The sequence below is a fragment of the Amblyraja radiata genome, chromosome 35 (genome assembly GCF_010909765.2).
Source record: "Amblyraja radiata isolate CabotCenter1 chromosome 35, sAmbRad1.1.pri, whole genome shotgun sequence".
NCBI classification, from domain to species: domain Eukaryota; kingdom Metazoa; phylum Chordata; class Chondrichthyes; order Rajiformes; family Rajidae; genus Amblyraja; species Amblyraja radiata.
In genome coordinates this window covers 17,086,446-17,105,921 of record NC_045990.1, presented here as the reverse complement: position 1 = coordinate 17,105,921, position 19,476 = coordinate 17,086,446, and the positions used below count along the sequence as shown (strand labels likewise).

The 19,476-nt window shown below is 47.4% G+C and overlaps 1 long non-coding RNA gene across 1 annotated transcript in view; it reads right to left on the bottom strand.

Moving 5' to 3' along the window:
* Positions 1–6,045: 6,045 nt before the first annotated feature.
* The window catches only part of LOC116991818, a 40,656-nt gene continuing 27,225 nt past the window's right edge, over positions 6,046–19,476 (bottom strand). Inside the window, exon 3 of the long non-coding RNA XR_004416907.1 lies at positions 6,046–6,084. This is a non-coding gene — a long non-coding RNA (uncharacterized LOC116991818). The remainder of the gene's footprint in view (positions 6,085–19,476) is intronic.

Below are 19,476 nucleotides of genomic sequence, written 5' to 3'. Positions count from 1 at the left end.
AAGAATAGGAATTCTATATTATGCTGTGACTACATTTTACTGCAGTGCATTACATAGAAACATAGAAAATAGGGGCAGAGGGGAAGGGGCAGAGAGAGGGGGAGGGAGGGAGGAAGCAGAAAGGAGGGAGGGGGGCAGGGAACGGGGGGGAGGGCAGAGAGGGGGGAGAGGCGGGAGAGAGGGAGGAATGGGCAGAGAGAGAGGGAGAGGATGGGAGAGGGGGTGAGAGGGGAAGAGAGGAGGAGAGGGACAGATGAGGAAAGAGGGAGAGGGATAGGATGTGAGAGGGGGGTGGAGAGGGAGGGGGTGAGAGGGGAAGAGAGGAGGGGAGGGAGAGGGGAGGGGAGGGGCAGGTGAGGAGAGAGGGAGGGGGAGGGGGAGGGGGAAGAGGAAAAGGGGAGGGAGGGGGGAGGGAGGGGATGAAGCTTTCATGTTATTCAGAGTGAGTTCTGGCCGCGGTAAGCAGGCAGCACAGGGAGCGGGGACAAGAGCAGGAAGATGCGGCCACAGTGGGCAGTGCATCCCAGTGTTGCTCACTAGTGCCGACGGTTCTGTCAACTCTCTCTGCCCAGCTATTGTCGCGGCGTTGCGAGTGGGACCCGGCAGATGCGAGTTGTTTTATTAATGTGTGACTTTAATCTGCAAACGCTCCTCCTTCGGGGACACACACACTGGCGCGTACATTATTGATGACTAAACGCACTTTTCTCCGTTGCAAATAAAGATGAGCGCCGATGTGCAAGAAGGCGTGTGTTCAGTTCTGGGCACCGTGTTATGGGAAAGATGTTGACAAGCTGGAAGGGGTACAGAGGAGACTGACGAGGATGTTGCCAGGACCAGAGGGCGTGAGCTATAGGGAGAGGTTCAGTAGGCTGGGTCTTTATTCCATGGAGCGCAGGAGGATGAAGGATATCTTGTAGAGGTGTATAAAATCATGAGGGGAATAGATTGAAACATAGAAACATAGAAAATAGGTACAGGAGGAGGCCATTCGGCCCTTCTAGCCAGCACAGCCATTCATCGTGATCATGGCTGATCGTCCCCAATAAGTGCCCCGTTCCTGCCTTCTCCCCATATCCCCTGACTCCGCTATCTTTAAAAGCCCTATCTAGCTCTCTCTTGAAAACATCCAGAGAACCTGCCTCCACTGAGGCAGAGAATTCCACAGACTCACAACTCTCTGTGAGAAAAAGTGTTTCCTCGTCTCCGTTCTAAATGGCTTACTCCTTATTCTTAAACTGTGTGGCTCCTGGTTCTGGAATAAGGAGTAAGCCATTTAGAACGGAGGCATCTGCAAGAGATGGCGGATAGATTTGACCTCCCGTTGTTTCCTGTTACTCGGTTTCCTTAACACTTGTAACATGAAGGTAGGGCCCTCAAGATAGACACGAGAAGCTGGAATAACTCAGCGGGACAGGCAACATCTCTGGAGAGAAGCACTGGGTGACGTTTCGGGTCGAGACCCTTCTTGTGTGCTCTCGGTTGCTGTCTATGTGGAGTTTGCACGTTCTCCCTGTGATTGTGTGGATTTCGTGTGGAAAGTTGAGGCACGCACTATCGTAACGTTTAAGACACGTGTTTAAGAAGGAACTGCAGATGCTGGAAAATCGAAGGTAGACAAAGGTGCTGGAGAAACTCAGCGGGTGAGGCAGCATCTATGGAGCGAAGGAAATAGGCCCCCTTCTTCGGGCTGTTATGAGAGTGGGAGGGGGTGGGGGGGGGGGGGGGAGAAGAGGGCTGAGGGAGAGCTGAGAAGGGGAGGAGACAGCAAGGACTGCCTGAAATTGGAGACGTCAATGTTCATACCGCTGGGGTGCAGACTGCCCAAGCGGAATATGAGGTGCTGCTCCTCCAAAGACACGTGTATCCAGTAACGTGGATAGGCCAGGTTTAGAGGGATATGGGCCAAACGCAGGGAGGTATGGGACTAGTGCAGCTGGGACATGTTGGCCAGTGTGGGCAAGTTGGGCCGATGTTTCCACGCTGTATCACGCTATGACTCCGGTTTCCTCCCACATCCCAAAGTGGGTTAATCGGCCCTCTGTAAATCGTCCCTAGTGTGTAGGGAGTGGATGAGAAAGTGGGATAACATAGAACTAGTGTGATCGGGTGATCGATGGTTCGGTGGGCCGAATGGCCTGTTTCCATGCTGTGTCTTTCTTCCTGTCGATCAAGGACAGGGAGTTTGCTGGCATGGTCTCACAAACCGCGACTAATACAAGTCGTATCTCTGAACTAAAACTAAACTAAAACAGAATCATTCATCTCACCACAGCCTTGCTCCAGTGTAGATTTAGACCAACCGTGCTATCATTGCCTCGTAGTGAGGGTTCACCTGCATTTATACAAATGCCCTCTGGTCAATGTTATTTCTAATGTCATTGGGAACGCGCCTGGTCGGAGAGAGGAGAACTTCTTCAAAGTTGACATAAGTTGCCTCTTTCCATTTCGCCGCCGGCTACCTCTCCACCCCTCTCCTTTCCGGCTCAGATTCAGCTGGTATCAGGTAGTTTCGTTTACAGCATGGAAACAGGCCCTTCGGCCCATCGATCACCCACTGACACAAGAAAGGTCTCGACCCGAAACGTCGCCCATTCCTTCTCTCCAGAGATGCTGCCTGTCCCGCTGAGTTACTCCAGCATTTTGTGTCTATCTTCAGTGTAAACCAGCATCTGCAGTTCCTTCCTTACACAGGTAGGTCCCTGTAATGGGAGCAAACTCGCTCAGTAAGACTACATTGCCCCAGCAAGCTACTGGTGGAAAATCACAATTACAGATCATTACTAAACTCAAGGGGGTTTTCAACAGGTTCAATTAAAATGGTCTCAGCAAAAAATAACCAACGGGTTTAAATCAAGTGTGATTTATTGTCAGGTCGTAGATAGATCAATGAAATTCTTACTTGCAGCAGCACAACACAATATGTAAACATAGTTCGCTGTAAACAATATAATAAACGAGAAAAAATGTTCAGTACACATGCTCAAATATACCCATGCCCATATACACGCATATAAACAAGGGAAGAGATGGAACTTTTTGTTTCACCATCCATCACAGTGAGGAATGTGGAGGAGTCGCTGTGGTGGATGTTTATGTTAAAATGTATTTTGTGTGTTTTGTTTCTCTTTATTTGTAACTGACTTGGCAATTTAAATTCCTCGTATGTTGCAAAACATACTTGGCTAATAAAGTATTATTGTGATTATGATTATACAGACCACGCACACACACACACACACACACACACACACACACACACACACACACACACACACACACACACACACACACACACACACACACACACACACACACACACACACACACACACACATATATATATATATATATATATCTCTCATATATATGTGTGTGTCATATCATATATATATATAGAAACATAGAAAATAGGTGCAGGAGTAGGCCATTCGGCCCTTCGAGCCTGCACCGCCATTCAATATGATCATGGCTGATCATCCAACTCAGTATCCCGTACCTGCCTTCTCTCCATACTCCAGATCCCTTTAGCCACAAGGGCCACTTCTAACATTCTTAAATATAGCAAATGAACTGGCCTCAACTACCTTCTGTTGCAGAGTATTGCAAAGATTCACCACTCTCTGCGTGAACAATGCTTTTCTCATCTCGATCCTAAAAGACTCCCCCTTATCCTTAAACTGTGACCCCTTGTTCTGGACTTCCCCAACATCGGGAACAATCTTCCTGCATCTAGCCTGTCCAACCCCTTAAGAATTTTGTAAGTTTCTATAAGATCCCCCCTCAATCTTCTAAATTCTAGCGAGTACAAGCCGAGTCTATCCAGTCTTTCTTCATATGAAAGTCCTGACATCCCAGGAATCAGTCTGGTGAACCTTCTCTGTACTCCCTCTATGGCAAGACCATAGACCATAGACCATAGACTATAGACCATAGACCATATATATCACGCACACACACACACATACATATTGTTATTACTGCACTATTATTGTTTGTTTTTACAATGTGCACGTATATGTGTGCGTATGTGTATACGTATGTTATATATAAAATATACGTATACACGTATGGTCTATGGTCACACACACACACACACACACACACACACACACACACACACACACACACACACACACACACACACACACACACACACACACACATATAAATACACATATACACGTATGCACACATACGTACACATTGTAAAAACAAACAATAATAGTGCAGTAACAATAGTCTGTTATTATTGCTGTAGTTCGGAGCTTATTTGAGCTTGTCGTGTTTAATGGCTGTCGGGAAGTAGCTGTTCCTGAACCTGACCGTTACAGTTTTCAGGCTCCTGTACCTTCTTCCTGGTGACAAGGGTGAGATGAGTGTGTGGCCAGTGTGGTCATAAGAAACATAAAGATCAGCGCTTTGCAACTTTCTGTATAGAAAGTCTTTGTTTCTGCATTTGTTAACAAAGACCCATGCATAATATGCAGATGCTGATGAAGGTCTGAAGAAGGGTCTCGACCCGAAACGTCACCCATTCCTTCTCTCCAGAGATGCTGCCTGTCCCGCTGAGTTACTCCAGTGTCTATCCCGTGCATAATATTGAGTTCCCAGGGAATTAAAGCGATTGTGTTTCCCCCCCTTCAATCCCATCGACAGGGGCTGTGAGCAGCTATTTAAATCGTTGTGCAGGAAGGAGCAGCAGATGCTGCTTTAAACCGGAGATAACCGGACACAAAATGCTGGAGTCACTCAGCGGGACAGGCAGCATCTCTGGAGAGAAGGAATGGGTGATGTTTCCACCCGAAACGTCATCTTTTCCTTCTCTCCAGAGATGCTGCCTGACCCGCTGAGTGACTCCAGCTTTTTGTGTCTATTTAAAACGTTGGTTCGTTTCCAATGGGACTAACTGCGCTCTGATGAATTGGACGGGTTTGTGGTTTGTTATTAAAATATGCTTGCAGGCGAGTTGTACAAAGGCTTTCTGAGAAGGGGAGAGGCTAAATTTGCCTTCATGATATGTGCAGTCGAACGAGGAATATGGCATCGAACCCGGAGCCTGCGCCAACCAAATAAAAAAGGGTTTGAAGAAGGGTCTCGATCCGAAAAGCCACCCATTCCTTCTCTCCAGAGATGCTGCCTGTCCCGCTGAGATACTCCAGCATTTTGTGTCTATCTTCGGTTTAAACACCTGGAATATTGTGTGCAGTTTCGGTCCCCAATTTGAGGAAGGACATTCTTGCTATTGTTGGAGCCCAGCGTAGGTTTACAAGGTTAATTCCCGGGATGGCTGGACTGTCATCTGCTGAGAGAATGGAGCAGCTGGGCTTGTACACTCTGGAGTTTAGAAGGATGAGAGGGTATCTCATTGAAACATATAAGATTGTTAAGGGCTTGGACACACTAGAGGCAGGAAACATGTTCCCGATGTTGGGGGAGTCCAGAACCAGGGGCCACCGTTTAAGAATAAGGGGTAAGCCATTTAGAACGGTGATGAGGAAACACTTTTTCTCACAGAGAGGTGAGTCTGTGGAATTCTCTGCCTCAGAGGGCGGTGGAGGCCGGTTCTCTGGATGCTTTCCAGAGAGAGCTAGATAGGGCTCTTAAAAATAGCGGAGTCAGGGGATATGGGGAGAAGGCAGTAACGGGGTACTGATTGGGGATGATCAGCCATGATCACATTGAATGGCGGTGCTGGCTCGAAGGGCCGAATGGCCTACTCCTGCACCTATTGTCTATTGTCTATTGTCTATTGAGATGAGGAGCAATTTCTTTAACCAGAGGGTGATGAAACTGTGGAACTCATTGCCACAGACGGCTGTGGAGGCCAAGTCAGTGCATAATTTTAAGGCGGAGATTAATAATAATAATAATACATTTTATTTATGGGCGCCTTTCAAGAGTCTCAAGGACACCTTACAAAAATTTAAGTAGATTAAGGAGATTGACAGATTGTCTATTGTAAGAAGGGTCTCGACCCGAAACGTCACCCATTCCTTCTCTCCAGAGATGCTGCCTGTCCCGCTGAGTTACTCCAGCATTTTGTGTCTATCTTCGGTTTAAACCAGCATCTGCAGTTCCTTCCTACACAAATGAAAACATAATTCGTTAGAATCAAATTGCCAAATTATTCGGAAGATTTTAAAACGGTTAGTTCTGTCAGTCTTATCTGTTCTTTGGTGCCCAATAGCGGAAGACTCCCCTCTTTACAACGGTTGAATGGGTTTAATTTAATACATTGGTTTTCAAGGTTTGTTCATGAAAAATGAATGGTTTTAGTATCAATTGATCACCACATTTGAAAATGGTTACTAAAACTATGTGGAGCATGTAATTCAATACGTAGAGACAAGGCATTGTAACGGGAGCACCGTCTAAATATTAGTGGGAAGGAACTGCAGATGCTGGTTTAAACCGTTGTGGGACACACAAAGCTGGAGTAACTCAGCGGGACAGGCAGCGTCTCTGGAGAGAAGGAATGGGTGACGTTTCGGATCGAGACCCTTCTGCAGACTGAGAGTCAGGGGAGACGAAAGATATAGGCGGTGATATGGAGAGATATGGAACAAATTAAGGAAGATATGCAAAAAAAGTAACGACGATAAAGGAAACAGGCCATTGTTACCTGTTAGTTATTAGTGGCCATATTATTTAAGAAGGAACTGCAGATGCTGGAAAATCGAAGGTAGACGAAAGTGCTGGAGAAACTCAGCGGGTGCAGCAGCATCTATGGAGCGAAGGAAATAGGCAACGTTTCGGGTCGAGACCCTTCTTCAGACTGATGTCAGTTCTTCAAATGTCATATGAACTTATTTTATACACTGCCCAGTCCATCATCGGTTCTGACCTCCCTATCATCTATCGCAGTCGCTGCCTCAAAAAGGCTGGCAGCATCATCAAGGACCCACACCATCCTGGCCACACACTCCTCTCCCCGCTACCTTCAGGTAGAAGGTACAGGAGCCTGAAGACTGCAACATCCAGGTTCAGGAATAACTACTTCCCCACAGCCATCAGGCTATTAAATACAACATCAAACAAACTATGAACTATAACAGCCTATTGCATTTTATCTGTTTATTTATGTGTGTATATATATATTCGATGGTATATAGACACACTATTCTGTCCTGTATTTATGTCTACAATATTCTGTTGTGCTGCAGCAAGCAAGAATTTCATTGTTCTATCTGGAACACATGACAATACACTCTCTTGAATCTTGACTTGACTAGACTAGACTTAAATTTATATTATGTAAATGCTCAAAATACAAAATAATGTGTTTCCTACCAAATACTGTGCAAACACCGTGTGAAATTCTTGTCTTCTGTACAGCCCAGTAAAGTATTGCCTTACCGACACTGTTGCCATTATTACCAATTACATTGATTGATTATGCCTTACCTACATTATTGCCATTATTATCAATGATCATTATTAATTGCTATGCCGCGCTAAATTATTACAAATTGCAATTATTTATATAACGTATGTTCTACTATTTACTATTATTGAGGACATAATGTAAATATAATAGTCAATCACACTAGCATTTAGTTATTTAACAGGCCCTTCGGCCCATCGAGTCCGCGCCGACCAGCGATCCCCGCACACTAACACTATCCTACACACACTAGGGACAATTTACATTTACCAAAGGCAATTAACCTACAAACCTGCCACACGTCTTTGGAGTGTGGGAGGAAACCGAAGATCTCGGAGAAAATTCACGAGGTCTCAGGGAGAAGGTACAAACTCCGCACAGACAGCACCCGTAGTCGGGATCGAACCCGGGTCCCTGGCGCTACAAGAGCTGTAAGGCAACAACCCTACCGCTGGGCCACCGTGCCACCCCATTCTAGGGATTATTTGCACCATCATTTACAGGCACGTGTTATTCACACTCCCCTTGCTTCACTAGCACCACACTATCCATCAACTAAGATGAGAGGGGAGAGAATGAAGAGCGACTTCAGGGGCAACTTTTTTCACTTAGAAGGTAGTCTGTATCTAGAACGAGCTGCCAGAGGAAGCTGTAGCAGTGGATGTAATTATGAAGTTTAAAATATATTTGGATAGATATATGGATTGGAAGGCTATCTGTGCTCTGTATCTTCCCCTTGGCTCTGCCTATTGTGCGTGAGTTTGGCTTGATTGCATTTATGGCCAGTCCAGGGTCGACCTTGGTGGCATGGTGGCACAGCGGTAGAGTTGCTGCCTCACAGCGCCAGAGACCCGGGTTCGATCCTGGCTACAGGTGCTGTCTGTACAGAGTTTGTACCTTCTCCCCGTGACTGCGTTGGTTTTCTCCGGGAGCTCCGTTTTCCTTCCACATCCCAAAGCCGTGCAGGTTTGAAGGTTATTTGACTTCTGAAGATTCCGTAAAATGGGATAACATAGAACTAGTGTATGGGGTGATCATTGGTTGGGCAGAAAGTGGGCCGAAGGGCCTGCTTCCATGCTGTATCTCTAAAAAACAACTCAAAACTAAACTATACTAGTTCAGATCAGTTTAGTTTATTGTCACGTGTACCGAGGTACAGTGAAAAGCTTTTGTTGCGAGCTAACCAGTCAGTGGAAAGACTATACATGATTACAATCGAGCCGTTTACAATACACAATAGACAATAGACAATAGGTACAGGAGTAGGCCATTCAACCCTTCGAGCCAGCACCACCATTCAATGTGATCATGGCTGATCATCCCCAATCAGTACCCCGTTCCTGCCTTCACACCATATCCCTGACTCCGCTATTTTTAAGAGCCCTGTCTAGCTCTCTCTTGAAAGCATCCTGAGAACCGGCCTCCACCACCTTCTGAGGCAGAGAATTTCACATTCACCACTCTCTGTGAGAATTCCACAGACTCACTACTCTCTGCGAGTCTGTGGAATCTATACAGTGTATAGATACATGATAAGGGATCTGAGAGGAGTTTCAGAGGATCATATTTAAAGTAAGAATTGTTGCTGTGGGAGTAGAGATTGGATAGTGTGGAGCGATTGTCATATGTGGTTGTGAATCTGCTACTGTTGCAGCACGCAAATAGTCACCTGGGTTGGGTTGGGTGTCATCTTGGAAGCAAACTACTTGACCATAGCAGCAAATACAAGCATAGATGTCTTTGAAGAAGGGTCTCGACCCGAAACGTCACCCATTCCTTCTCTCCAGAGATGCTGCCTGTCCCGCTGAGTTACTCCAGCATTTAGTGTCTATCTTCGGTTTAAACCAGCATCTGCAGTTGCTTCCTACACCATAGATGATGTATTCTCCTCTGCAAACAGGACAACATCAAAGCTGCTTCACCCCCTCTCGCAGACGGGCGGATGCCAACACATTTGTGTATGGTATTATCTGGCCTGAAGATGGACACAAACAGCTGGAGTAACTCAGCGGGACAGGCAGCATCTCTGGAGAGAAGAAATGGGTGACGTTTCGGGTCGAGACATAGAAACATAGAAACATAGAAAATAGGTGCAGGAGTAGGCCATTCGGCCCTTCGAGCCTGCACCGCCATTCGATATGATCATGGCTGATCATCCAACTCAGTATCCTGTACCTGCCTTCTCTCCATACCCCCTGATCCCTTTAGCCACAAGGGCCACATCTAACTCCTTCTTAAATATAGCCAATGAACTGTGGCCTCAACTACCTTCTGTGGCAGAGAATTCCACAGATTCACCACTCTCTATGTGAAAAATGTTTTTCTCATCTCAGTCCTAAAAGATTTCCCCTTTATCCTCATGACCCTTCTTCTGAAGAAGTCTACCTTCTGTTTAAACCAGCAACTGCACTTCCTTCCTACGTATTATCTGGCCTGACTGGATTGCATGCAAAACCAAGCTTTCCACTGTACCTCAACACACATGACAATATTAATGTTAACCCATGAACCTAAACTTAAACTCATGCCCTTCCTTTCCAAAATTCTCGGTTCAATACCTTTCATTCTTTTCCACTCAGTGTATGCTCTTTGTGGCCTCCCACACCCCTGGTGTCTCATCACCCCTAGACAGAGAACCCATTGTGGGTAGGAATGTACAAGATGAAAGGGAAGATGGGGGGAGGTGTTGGACAACATTCCTATTATTGGGTAGGAAGGAACTGCAGATGCTGGTTTAAATCGAGGATAGGCGCAAAAAAGCTGGAGTAACTCAGCGGGACAGGCAGCATCTCTAGCGAGAAGGAATGGGTGACGTTTCGGGTCGAGACCCGTCTTTGATATCGAATGAGAAAATATCAATGGTGTTACAACTCAGAAGGAAGTGATTCAGCCCATTGAGTCCATGCTAGCTCCTGGTTGACTATCATCGGTGTCACGGTGGCACAGCGGTGGAGTTGCTGTCTTACAGCGCCAGTGACCTGGTTCAATCCATCCTCTTTGCTCTACGCATTGTAGACGATTTTGACTTATTGCATTAATGTAGGGTATATCTGATCTCTTTGTACAGCTGGCAAAACAAAGCCCTTCACTGTACCTCGGTATATATATGTGACAATAATCAATGGGTGGCACGGTGGTGCAGCGGTAGAGTTGCTGCCTCACAGCGCCAGACACCCGGTTTCGATCGTAACTACAGGTGCTGTGTGTAAAGCATTTGTACCTTCTCCCCGTGACCTGTGTGGGTTACCTACCACACTCCAACAACGTGCAGGTTTGGAGGTTAAATGGCTTTGGTAAAAATTGTAAAATGTCAATCGACAATAGACAATAGGTGCAGGAGTAGGCCATTTGGCCCTTTGAGCCAGCACCGCCATTCAATGTGATCATGGCTGATCATCCCCAATCAGTACCCCGTTCCTGCCTTCTCCCCATATTCCCTGACCCCGCTATTTTTAAGAGCCCTATCTAGCTCTCTCTTGAAAGCATCCAGAGAACCTGCCTCCACCACCCTCTGAGTCCCTAGTGTGGACTGTCCCCAGTGTGTGTAGGACAGTGCTAACGTGCGGGGATCGCTGGTCTGCACGAACTCGGTGGGCCGAAGGGCCTGTTTCCATGCTGTGTCTCTAAACTAAACTAAACAATCCTATCAAATCATTAGATTGTAGGCAAGAGATCTGAACAGTTGAGCTCGGTGATAATGTGTAGGAAAGAACTGCAGATGCTGGTTTAAATCGAAGGTAGACACAAAATGCTGGAGTAACTCAGTGGGACAGGCAGCATCTCTGGAGAGAAGGAATGGGCGATGTTTGGGGTCGAGACCCTTCTTCAGACTTCTCGTCTCGACTTCTCGTCTCGATGCCGCCAGTCCCGCTGAGTTACTCCAGCATTTAGTGTATCAAGTCAAGTCAAGAGTCAAGAGAGTTTATTGTCATGTGTCCCAGACAGGACAATGAAATTCTTGCTTTGCTGCAGCACAACAGAATATTGTAGGCATAAATACAGAACAGTTCAGTGTGTCCATATACCATAAATCATATATATATACATATACATATAAATAAACAGATGCAATAGGCCATTATCGTTCAGAGTTTGTTTGGTTATGTTTAATAATCTGATGGCTGTCGGGAAGAAGCTGTTCCTGAACCTGGATGTTGCAGATTTCAGGCTCCTGTACCTTCTACCTGATGGCAACGGAGAGATGAGTGTGTGGCCAGGATGGTGTGGGTCTTTGATGATGCTGCCAGCCTTTTTGAGGCAGCGACTGTGATAGATCCCCTCGATGGTGGGGAGGTCAGAGCCGATGATGGACTGGGCAGTGGTCACAACTTTCTGCATTCTTTTCCGCTCCTGGACGCTCAAGTTGCCGAACCAAGCCACGATGCAACCAGTCAGCATGCTCTCTACTGTGCACCTGTAGAAGTTCGAGAGAGTCCTCCTTGACAAACCGACTCTCCGTAATCTTCTCAGGAAATAGAGGCGCTGATGTGCTTTCTTTATGATTGCATCTGTGTTCTGGGACCAGGAGAGATGTTCGGAAATATGCACGCCCAGGAATTTGAAGCTCTTGACTTTTTCCACCGTCAACCCATTGAAATAAACGGGATTGTGGGTCCCCATCCTACCCCTTCCAAAGTCCACACACAGTTCCTTGGTTTTGCTGGTGTTGAGGGCCAGGTTATTGTGCTGGCACCATTTGGTCAGTCAGTCGATCTCACTTCTATACTCTGACTCGTCCCCATCAGTGATACGTCCCACAACAGTGGTGTCGTCAACGAACTTGATGATGGAGTTCGCACTATGACCGGCTACGCAGTCATGAGTATAGAGTGAGTACAGCAGGGGGCTGAGCACGCAGCCTTGAGGTGCTCCCGTGCTGATTGTTATCGAGGATGACACATTTCCACCAATACGGACAGACTGTGGTCTGTGGATGAGGAAGTCGAGAATCCAATTGCAGAGGGGTGCGCAGAGACCCAGTTCTGCGAGTTTGGTAACCAGTTTGGAGGGGATGATTGTGTTAAATGCCGAGCTGTAATCGATGAATAACAGCCTGACATATGAGTTTTTGTTGTCCAAGTGGTCCAGAGCGGAGTGGAGGGCCAGCGAGATCGCATCCACCGTTGATCTGTTGTGGCGGTACGCGAACTGGAGTGGGTCGTGGTTCTTGTCGAGGTACGAGTTGATTTGCGCCATGATCAACCTATCAAAGCACTTCATCACTACAGACGTTAGTGCCACTGGTCGATAGTCATTGAGGCACGTCACCTTGCTCTTCTTGGGCACTGGTATTAATGATGCCCTCTTAAAGCAGGTGGGGACCTCAGACCTCAGAAGTGAGAGGTGTATGAGCATGATGCGTATCTGAACATCAGCAGCACAAGGCCACTTGGACCTGACCTCAAGACTGGTAACAAGCCAGTTGGGAGGGGGTGTGGTTTGAGGCGATCTAGTGCTAGTGTCTACATGGTATCAGGATTTGCTTTCACTGCCAGCCTCAAGTCTAATGGCAGTCACTTGATCTACTGAACAATATAGGCCACTGTCTTCACTAAAGTGAGCCTGCAATGTAAAACCAGATACCATCGAATAAAATGGAACAGATGATTATGATATCAGCTACTAGTCTTACCTCAGGAATGCACACAACTCCCCTGCCTCTCTCACCATCCATATCCTGCTTTCAGTCGGAACAGATAGAAACATAGAAACATAGAAAATAGGTGCATGAGAAGGCCATTCGGCCCTTCGAGCCTGCACCGCCATTTGATATGATCATGGCTGATCATCCAACTCAGTATCCCATCCCTGCCTTCTCTCCATACCCCCTGATCCCTTTAGCCACAAGGGCCACATCTAACTCCCTCTTAAATATAGCCAATGAACTGGCCTCAACTACCTTCTGTGGCAGAGAATTCCACAGATTCACCACTCTCTGTGTAAAAAATGATTTTCTCATCTCGGTCCTAAAAGACTTCCCTCTTATCCTTAAACTGTGACCCCTGGTTCTGGACTTCCCCAACATCGGGAATAATGTTGGGAAGATCCCAGTGTGTTGGCCCTGTACAGATCCTTGTACACTCTCACACAAGTGAATGATCACACAAGGAGGGTTGAGTGTGATCTAGAATCATTCAAAATCACTCCCCTTAGATTTAACGGCAGATGCTGGAAAATCGAAGGTAGACAAAAATGCTGGAGGAACTCAGCGGGTGAGGCAGCATCTATGGAGCGAAGGAAGTAGGCAACGTTTCGGGTCGAAACCCTTCTACAGACTGAAACGTTGCCTATTTCCTTCGCTCCATAGATGCTGCCTCACCCGCTGAGTTCCTCCAACATTTTTGTCCCCCTTAGATTTAGTTTAGTTTAGTACATTGTCAAGTGTACAGTGAAAAGCTTTTTGTTGCGTGCTAACCAGTCAGTGGAAAGACAGTACATGATTACAATCGAGCCGTCCACAGTGTACAGATGCAGGATAACGGGAATGACGTTTATTGATTGGGGAACACAAAATGGCATTAATATAGGATTTGTGCAAATGGGTGATAAATGGTCTGTATTGACTCGATGGGCCGAAGGGACTGTACCTGTTCTGTATTTCTCTGTGACTCTATGTAATGGTAACCACTGTTAATATTTTATTGAACGACATAGTTTACAACAAGAACAATGTGTTTACATGGTTTAGTTTAGTTTAGTTTAGTTTATTGTCACGTGTACTGAGGTACAGCTTTTTGTTCATCTCCGTGGATTGTCACCTTGTCGTGGTGGAGAAGCTTGTGTGGACCTGAGATCCTGAGAGCGATGCCGTCTGGAGCTACCCTCCTGGTAGGGCCACCCATGGCGGTAAGGTCGAGGGGGAGGTCTCTGACAAAGAGCAATCCAACCAAGACCTCAACGGTGGAACAGGCGGAGGACGATGGCTGACCTTAGTGGAGCGTCACAACGGCTGGGAAGGCGGATGAAGGCTGCAGCAGAAAAGGGTCTCCGGTCGTCTTGGACTCCATGCCACTGGATCCTGACCTAGATCTGTCAAGGACCGTGGGGTGGCTGTCTGTGCTCCAGTCTCCCCACGTTAAACAAAGTCACGCACAGGCGTCCTCCATGAGAGGACAGTCATACTCGTCTCCAGTGACCGCCGATGATGATGATGATGACAGCTTTTTGTTGCGTGCTAACCAGTCAGCAGAAAGACAGTACATGATTACAATCGAGCCATTTACAGTGTATGTGATGAGGGAATAACATTTAGTGCAAGGTAAAGCCAGCAAAGTCCAATAAAGATAGTCCGAGGGTCTCCAATGAGGTAGATAGTAGTTCAGCACTGCTCTCTGGTTGTGGTAGGATGGTTCAGTTGCCTGATAACAGCTGGGAAGAAACTGTCTCTGAATCTGGAGGTGTGCGTTTTCACACTTCTGTACCTCTTGCCTCTTGAGAGAGGGGAGAAGAGGGAGTGACCAGGGGGAGACTGGTCCTTGATGATGCTGCTGGCCTTGCCGAGGCAGCGTGAGGTGTAGATGGAGTCAATGGAAGGGAGGTTGGTTTGTGTGATGGTCTGGGCTGCGTCCACAATTCTCTGCAATTTCTTGGACGGAGCTGTTCCCAAACTGTGCTGTGATGCATCCCGATAAAATGCTTCCTCTGGTGCATCTGTAGAAGTTGGTGGGAGTCGTTGGGAACATGCCGAACTTCAGTGTACTTGTAGTGCAATTGGCGTATAGTCAAGTGGCATCTTTCCGCTGACTATATAGCACTCAACAAAAAGCTTTTCAATGTACCTCGATACAAGTGACAATAAACTAAACTAAACTCAACTAAACCCAACTGATACTGCCCCATTTAAATCAAGGCCTGCTGGATCTCCTGGTTGCTCACCATTTTAACTCCCCTTCCCATTCCCACACTGACCTTTCTGTCCTGGGCCTCTTCCATTGTCAGAGTGAGATCCAGCGCAAACTGGAGGAACAGCACCTCATATTCCTCGTGGGTAACTTACAACTCCCAGCGGTATGAACATTGAACTCTCCAATTTCAAATAATACCCTAACCCTCCCAATCTATCCCCTCCCCCCTCCCTACCCCATCCCATCGTGCTCCCATTCCTCCCACTAATCCACCATCTCCCACCATCCCAGCCACATTGCTCCTTACCCCCCACACTCATCTCCTACCCCCCATTCACATATTTGCTTTGATCACCATTTTCCGCCTCCCTTTGTTCCCTTCCATGCTTGGCCCTTGGCTTCAGAAATACAGGGGACTAATTTTGGATGATCAGCCATGATCATATTGAATGGCGGTGCTGGCTCGAGGGGCCGAATGGCCTACTCCTGCACTTATTTTTCTATGCTTCTATCCCTCCCTCCACATTTCACTCCTCTCTTTCCTTATCTGACTAACTTTCACTCCATCTATCTTCCATTCACCCCATCTTAACTGTATCCACCTATCACTTGCAGGTGTTGCCCATCCCCACCTCTCTCTACAGCTTTCTCCCTCCCCCCCACCCCCTCCCACTCCATCAGCCTGAAGAAGAGTCCCGACTCGAACCGTGTTCTAAGATAGATACAAAATGCTTGAGTAATTCAGCAGGTCAGGCAGGTGTATAAATCATGAGAGGAATAGATCGGGTAGATGCACAGAGTCTCTTGCCCAGAGTAGGGGAATCGAGGACCAGAGGACATAGGTTCAAGGTGAAGGGGAAAAGATTTAATAGGTATCTGAGGGGTAACTTTTTCACACAAAGGGTGGTGGGTGTATGGAACAAGCTGCCAGAGGAGGTAGTTGAGACTGGGACTATCCCAGCGTTTAAGAAACATTTAGACAGGTACACAGATAGGACAGGTTTGGAGGGATATGGACCAAACGCAGGCAGGTGGGACTAGTGTAGCTGGGACATGTTGGCCAGGTGTGGGCAAGTTAGGCCGAAGGGCCTGTTTCCACACTGTATCACTCTATGTGTCCATGGCAGCATCTCTTGAGAAAAGGAATAGGTGACGCTTCAGGTCGAGACCCTTCTTCAGGCACGTCATCCGCCCATTTCCCTCCACAGATGCTGCCTGACCGGCTGTGTAACTCTAGCAGTTTCTTTGTCACTCCCCATTCCTCTGTCACCAAATTGAACCAGTGGGGGACACGGTGCCAGGCCGACCACATTCTATCTCTGTCCAGCCCCCTCCCCTGACATCAGTCTGAAGAAGGGTCTCGTCCCGAAACGTCGCCCATTCCTTCTCTCCAGAGATGCTGCCTGTCCCGCTGAGTTACTCCAGCATTTTGTGTCTACCTTAAATATGAGTTACATTGGACAGCACGGTGGTGCTCCGGTTTCCTCCCACACTCCAAAGGCGTTCAGGTTTGTAGGTTAATTAGCTTCAGTAAATCTTAAATTGTCCCCAGTGTGTGCAGGATAGTGCAATGGGCTTGTAAGGGGATCGCTGGTCGGTGCGGACTCAGTAGGTCGAAGGGCCTGTTTCCGATCTATATCTCTAAACTAAAAACCAATTCAGGACAAACAGATGACTCTAGCTACCTGAATCACTGATTAGTTTAGTTCAGAGATTCAGCGTGGAAACAGGCCCTTCGGCCCACCGAGTCAGTATTGACCAACGATCCCTGCACACTAACACTACCCTACACACACCTTAGGGACAATTTACACTTATAGCAAGCCAATTAACCTACAAACTGTTTAAGAAGGAACTGCAGATGCTGGAAAATCGAAGGTACACAAAAATGCTGGAGAAACTCAGCGGGTGCAGCAGCATCTATGGAGCGAAGGAAATAGGCAACGTTTCGTGACGAAACCCTTCTTCAGACAAACTGTACACTTTGGAGTGTGGGAGGAAACCGAAGACCCCGGAGGAAACCCACGCAGTCACGGGGAGAACGTGCAAACTCCGTACAGACAGCACCCGTAGTCGGGATCGACCCCGGGTCTCTGGCGCTGTGAGGCAGCAACTCTACCGCTGCGCCACCGTGCCGACCTCAAACACTACTGGAGATCAGGAGGGGGGGGGGGGGGGGGGGGGGGAAATTCTTAATACGGAAGTAAAACAGGTTCATGCTACATCAGTCCAATTTTTTTAATGTGTACTTATTAACAAACCACATTGACCTTGTTTACAGGGAAGTACGCCCCAATCTTATTATAGGAGCGCAAACAAATTAAATAAGACCCGCGTCATTTAATCCAATGCATACATAGAGTCTGCTCTGTACAGGGCCCATGGGCAATGTATTCCCGACTTCAGATTTCTTTCCTTTGATAATAACCTCCAAATAGAACTCAGTGTGAGTTCTGTGTCGGTGCCAGAGTGCCAGAACATTTTAGCCACTGAGGCACTTTATGGGACGTTGTTCCTGCTGTCAGGCTTGGTCAGGGCGAGCTGTGATTCATTTCTCCACGTGGGCCCTGCTCCTTGATATCTCTCATGCTTCTGTGTGTTCAGCTTCAATTAGTTTAGAGATACAGCACTGAAACAGGGCCCTCCAGCCCACCGAGTCCGCACCGACCAGCGATCCCCGCACTATCCCACACACACACTAGGGACAATTTCCACCTATATCTGGTCAATCTAGTCTTTGGGGTGTGGGAGGAAACCGAAGGCCACGGGGAGAACGTGCAAACTCCGTATAGACAGCATCCATAGTCAGGATTGAACCCGGGTCTCTGGCGCTGTGAGGCAGCAACTCTACTAATGGGACTGTGAAGAAGGGTCTCGACCCATAATGTCACCTATTCCTTCTCATGTTTAATCATCGATAGGTTTCCCGCTGACTGTATGGCACCTAACAAATATTTTTCACTGTCCCCTAGTGCATGTGACAATAGCAACTAAACTAAACTAAACTAACTATAAGTTTAAGAAGGAATTGCAGATGCTTGAAAATCGAAGGTAGACAAAAATGCTGGAGCAACTCTGCGGGACAGGCAGCATCTCTGGAGCGAAGGAATGTGACGTTTCAGGTCGAGACCCTTCTTCAGACTAGTCAGGGGAAAGGGAAACGAGAGATACAGATGGTGATGTAGAGAGATACTGTATGGAGCAAATGAATGAAAGATCTGCAAACAGGTAACGATGATAAGGGAAACAGGCCATTGTTAGCTGTGTGCTAGGTGTGAACAAGAAGCTGGTGTGACTTGGATGGAGGAGGGATGGAGAGAGAGGGAATGCCGGGGTTACTTGAAGTGAGAGAAATCAAGAGTCATACCACTGGGTTGAAAGCTGCCCAAGCGAAATATGAGATGCTGTTCCCCTAATGGTACTTTATTGTCATGTGTAGCTAGGTAGAGTGACATTATTTGTTCATATACAGTTCAGTGATAGCTTATACACGAAGGACCTGTCCCACGAGCATGCGACTCCATGCGGCAAGCGAGACCTAAAGAGCCTGTCCCACGAGCATGCGCCTGCATGCGGCAAGTGCGACCTAACGTGGTCGCTTGAACCGTACGGCCTTGCGGGGCCGGTCCCACTTCAATCGCCGGAGCCGTATGGAGTTGAGCTGGTCCCGACATCGCGCGGGGCTCCGAAAAACTGACTCCTCGACGCCGTACGCAGCGCCTCGACGCCGTACGTCACGCGCGAACTTCCCACGGACTTCGCTCGAACTTCACGTCACTCAGTCGACCTCCGCGCGGCCCCCGCTTCTGATTTGGGCGCACTTGCCGCATGCAGGCGCATGCTGGTGGGACCGGCCCTTTAGGCTCAATAATGTAAGTCAGTAGATGGAGGTTGTTCACTGCACTGCATATGCAAACATCCCTTGAGTGCCTGTGTATGGCTGGCGCAGGGGGTACGGCAGACCTTAGAGTAAAGGGCTCTCCACTTCGAAGCATCCGTGAAGCTGAAAACATGGAATCAACTTCTGGTGAGAGTCTAATTGCTTTTACAGTTTCCCTTTCGGAACTGTTCATTTCCCAACTGGAGTCATTAGGACGCGTGTTGTGAGAAGTGAACTCAATGTGTGGAAACATTATTCAGCAGAGAAGGTTGTACCCACGGGAGATGAGCATCAACTAAACCCTGCACGTGAAGAGTGGATGATCTAATCCCTTCAGCATTCATGCTTAGAAATGGGGAGTGCAC